This window comes from Halyomorpha halys, unplaced genomic scaffold (assembly GCF_000696795.3).
Source record: "Halyomorpha halys isolate HHAL.00 unplaced genomic scaffold, Hhal_1.1 Scaffold124.1, whole genome shotgun sequence".
NCBI classification, from domain to species: domain Eukaryota; kingdom Metazoa; phylum Arthropoda; class Insecta; order Hemiptera; family Pentatomidae; genus Halyomorpha; species Halyomorpha halys.
In genome coordinates this window covers 327,105-332,753 of record NW_027111282.1, presented here as the reverse complement: position 1 = coordinate 332,753, position 5,649 = coordinate 327,105, and positions in this window count along the sequence as shown.

Genomic DNA, 5,649 nt, shown 5'->3' with positions numbered 1-5,649 from the left:
AATAATTAAGACACATGATGTGCAATATATGCATGTTCTCCGAGACATTGCCATCATTCTCAGCTACCATGCGTGTATGATTCCCATTCATGATATGGATGATTCCCAGGGAGTCTAGAATTATTCCCTCTGCCATTTTTGTCACATCCTTAATATCAACACTGAGTTCCACCATGAAGATCTTTCTTGTGCTTGGTATAATTCCACAAGCTCTGAACCAGAAGCCTCTCGCATATAGAAGGGATACATTTATTATAAATTTCTCTCTTTTCTTTATCTATTTTATTTGCCTGCTCAAGGTCATTACTTTCATATCTCACTGTAGGGTTCCCAGAATGAATGCTGACTTACCTGTTTTGGGGAAAGTGACAATATCGGCATATGCGTGGATCCCTCCGAATCTATGCAGTAGACCTCGTCGAAGCAGACAAAATCCCTTTCTCTAAGGATCTTCATCAGTTTCATGCTTTACTCTGTAGCGCTGGCGTTAGGAGGAGGAAGTTGTTGGGGGAATTTTCGCTGTACATGTGCTGGTATTTCAGACTCTCTTTGTGAGGGGAGCAGTTGGGAGAGGGGAAGACCCGGGAACACATATTGGTTGACAATGTTGACCTTTTGCTCAGGCTTAAGCAGGCAAGAGGCGACTAGCTTGTTCAGATTTTCATTTAACTTAGTCACCGAATTTTCGCTGAACTGAAGCTCTCCCGAGAATGTGTATCCTAAATATCTAATGGTCTCACCTTTTTGAATTGTCTGAAAGCTATCTCCATTCTCAAGGGAGAGCCTCTTTGTCTCCAGCTCTCCTTTATTCATAACGATGCCCACGCTTTTCCGAGGATTCAAAGCCAAACCAATCTCCTTAAATGTTCTCTGAACGTAGTTAATTCTTCTTTCCATAGCACCCTTGTCACATAGGTCGCGGTACAGATGGTCTATGGCCAGACGAACTTATGAATAACGAAGACGACAAGAGCCCGCCTTGGGGTACTCCACGCAGTATCCTGATTTGGCTTGTAGAGTGGGCACCTATATTGACTCTAATGCTGTTCGTAGAGAGGAGAGCCGAAATCACGTTTTTAAGATTCAGTGACACACCCCTCGCTTCAAGTGAGCTAATAATATGGTTATGGCCAACATTGTAAAAAGCACCCACAACGTTGAGAAGCACCACATTCGCCTTTCTTATTTTGTGCATTTTTTAGAATGGCATTAATGATTCTTGCGTTGACATGCGTCCCCGGAAGGCCCTTTATGAAACCCCTCTGATTCCTGTGGAAGGTGACTATAAAATGTTTATAGTCAGATTTAATATATTGATTCAATGAATTAATACAGCCTTTCGAGAAACATAGGATTGAAATTATCATTTATCAGTATCATTCATATTAACAGAGACAACATTTGTAGAAGATCCTAGATACTACAGGGTTGTGGCTGTGAAATGTGATTGAGCTTTAAGTCACAGAGACCTTAGTGGAAAATATCAAGCGTTTCATTAGTTGGAGTTACAGCAAACCAAACTTTTATTTATGATGTTATAATGTTAAGTGTGTTTATTACGCATGTCATTATGTATATGTTATATTATTGTGTATGTTAATAATTATTTAATTATAGTGGTAACATTGGATGCTTGGAGGATTTAAGGAGTTGGAGGGAAAGTTGCAGTGCAGGTGATATTTTATGTTTTTATGCGAAGTATTACAAAAAAGCTTTGTTTCAGACTTGTTTGTTTAATTTTATGTTAGAGGTTACCTGCCTTTGCTTTCTTGAGTAAAATAATCAAAAGCAATAACTCTGACTGCTACTGCTACTCTAACTCTGTATCCCTAACAATCAAAATTGTGGAGCACGTCGCTACTGCTATGAGTGAAGATTAAGTGACTTGTCACTGCTACACCATTACCTCACATCTCTAGAAAACAAACTTGACTTTATTCCTTCTTCCCCACTGACCTCACTAACAAACAGCCTCTTTGAACAGAACCCACAAACCAATTCTATGTAGTATAAAGGTTTTAATTAAAAATAATCATTTACTATTGATGTCTTAAACCCCCCCCCCAAAAAAAAATTTATATTATTGTTAATCTTGTGATGGTCAATGTTTTTCTATGGACACTCATAGGAATAGCCTGCAGAACAAATTTAGCGATCAAGAAAACAATTCCGCGGGTATTTCCTTTGAAACATCCATGGTTTATACTTATGCACAAGCAAGGTTTTTACCCAAATAAAATATTATTAATCGTGTTATTTTGTGCTCGGGGAGGGGGGGGGGAGAAATACAAGTTTATTATTTATTAACCAACAAAAAATCGTGACACAGTTATCGTAAGGAGAGCGATTACTATGTCCTCATCTTTTAAATCCGTTTTTGTGTAGGTGAAGACCAATAGGTTACAAATATTGTTGTGATAACAGTGTTAAGTTGATTTGTAACTACTAACCTTGACAAACGACTAACATGGAATCCTCACACAAGACTGAAAAGACAGGAAACTGCACGTTGCTTTCGACTATTATAGCACTTACTAGACAAACGGTCTAAACTTCCAACTTATTACAAAAGACTGATCAACATGACTATAATAAGGCTAATCTGGACGTACAGAGTTGAGCTTTGGGGCTCCACTAAACCTTCGAATTCCTCTCGTATCCAATCCTTACAATCCTCCTTCGTAAAATCCTCAATGCTCCTTACTTTGTCACTCTTCATATTTCTAATTAAATATATATACAGCTGTACATTCAATAAATTTGATCTCAGTTATAATAGAGTGATACAGGCGTGTAGAGAACAACCGATTGGTAGCACTCTAATGACGTTTTTACATTAGCAGGTCTCGTGGCCATCTTCTTTTTAGGTGCCTTGGAGGATTGTCAGCCAAAAAATCTTTTTAATCGTTGTTTTTCTCACTCTGATTTCAAATTTCATGATACCATCTCCACATTAAACAAATTCTCTTAAACAACAACACAACACAAACTCATTTACAATTATAAAAACCATACCCCTTCTACACGAAATTCTCTACAATCTTTTTCCACCTATATAGATCGTTACCTTATGTTCCCTTTCTTTCAGATAACATTCATAAACAATTACGTTCCTCCATCTCTAACCTCCGCCTAGCCTTCAAAGCCCATAACAAACTGTCTTTTATTTACACCTATCTTAAAGATCCTATTCCTCCTCAATACCATTCCCATGTTGTGTACCGTATCCCTGTTCCACTTCTAATTGTAACGCATCCTAAATTTACGAAACAAAAAAATTGCTTAAAGACCCCATAACCCAGCACACATATTCCGTCTCCTCCCCTAACTTCACGGCTTCAAAATTATCCGACACAGCTTAACACTCAAACACTCTTTTGATTTTAATAATACCTCCATACTAGCCTCTGTCCCTAACCACGACAAACAACTGTTATCCGAAAGCATTTTTATACAATTAGAAGCTTCCCCAGTCAATCACAAAACGGACAAACAAAACCTATCCCTAGCTTATTCTCAAATAGTTAATTTATTAAAGCACCCATAATTTATTTTATTTTATCTATTATTATTTTTTTTAATTTATTTATTTTATTATTATTATTAATTTGTATTCATAATTTTTTGACCTTTGGGTTTCATTATTTTACATATCACTGGTTTTATATTTTTTAATCTGTAATTTCATATCAACTGTTTTGTCTCAACGGTCTTTCTTGACAGTTACGTTTCTGGTGAATCCTTTGTCCTTCTGTCGCTCACTCTTGTGTGCCTTTCTACAAATCAATCAGTTTTAGCCAATATTCCTCGCTTGACTGTAAATCTCTTCTCTCGTTCTCACATTATTCATTTCCTATTCTCCATATTTCTTCTTCTATCTTTTTCCTATTTTATATATGTTAAGATAACAATAAAAAGGCACAGAAATGTCACGCAGTAATAACACTGATTTTATTTTTCTGAACACATGTAGAAAACAAGAAAGAAAACACATGTAATGTTTTGAAAATAGATTTATTTTCAAAACATTACATGTGTTTTCTTTATTTACATTGTTGGCTGTCTTATCTTATCACATCATAACTTTATATATATATACACACACACACACATATTTATGTATAGGTGTATAAGTTAATACTCACACTGTAATTCAAATATCTATATTTCATTTTCTGTCATATTGTTCAATTTTTAGATTACCCCCTCCCCCTGCAACCATCTTCTCCAATCAGTGATCAATGGTCAACTATCTACATCTCATTAAAAATTTATATTTGTTATTCCCTATATGTTTGTTTTATATTATTATTTGAAATCGTGAACTAGGTCAAAAATGTTTTCCAATACGAGCATCAGGACATGAAGATTAGTTTCTCATTCTCCATTGCTCTACAAAAAAAGTCCAGTCATAAGGGCACTTACCTTATATATTGACGCTTAAATTACATTAGGTAGAGGTTTAGGCGTTAAACAATAATCTGAGGCTAATGCTGTAAAAACAAAGGCCATCCTTCACTTCTCCTCCACATTAAAAAATCTGAGTCATCTTTGATCAGCACCTCTCCTGGGATAATTACATTTCACCGTTCACATGCAAATTCATAGCCATACTTAATCTTACGTAACTTAAATTCCACTATCTTGTAAATTGTTTGCCATCCAAATTATCATCAGTCTGAACCATGTAATTATTCTTGAGGACTTTTGTTCCAGAATAAAATTATTTGTTCATTCATTCATTCATTAGGAAGTACCGAAGTTTTTGTCCAGCCTGTAAGCTAATAGTCAACAGGGCTTGCAATACACACTCTTTAATATCTAGGAATAGTAGAGCCTATACATTTCAATTGTATGACCGGTTTCATTTTATAAAAATAATAATCTGATGAAAAATATTTCTTAATTTCAGGATTCATAGAAAAAGGTCATTGAGGTCTGCAAGTTTGGGAATTTATGACTTTAGAAATAAAAAAATTATTTTTTTAGTCATTCTCTATAAAAATGCCTATATGTGTGTTACTTAGGCCTTGATTCTTGACAGCCAGTAGGCTGATCCACCTGTTACATTTATTTTTTAGGAAGAGCGAGTGAAAGATAAATTTTCTTCATTTACTACCATTTCAGTTTCATTATTATTAAAATATAGGTGTCAATTTTTGGAAGTTTTTTTTTTTCTAATCTTGACATTCCCACTCTGGGGCTGCATTGGTCCTCAATGGAGGACTTGAACCAAATAATAAAACTCTGGGCTCTGGTTATCAGTCCAGTCAAATTAGGGGCACATCCATACCCGCATATATGATTTTGTGAGACTTGGTTATTCAGACTCAGAGAACTTCAAAATATGTATTTGCATCAAAAATTTGAATTTTAATACTGGAAGATTATTGATTGACCATGTGTATAGATGAATGGAATATGGTCCGGGTGCGGTAAAAAAAAACTCAAATAGTAAATAATTATACTATTTTATTGACCCAACGTTTCGCCCCACATTGCAGGGCTTCGTCAGGGCTAAAAAAGATACAGACACTATAGTTACAGACAGGAAAAAAACAAGAAAAAAAACATAAGAGTAAAATAACAGGGGTATAAAATGAAAAGTAAGATATAAGAAAAATTAAAGGTTTTAAATAGTAAATGAAA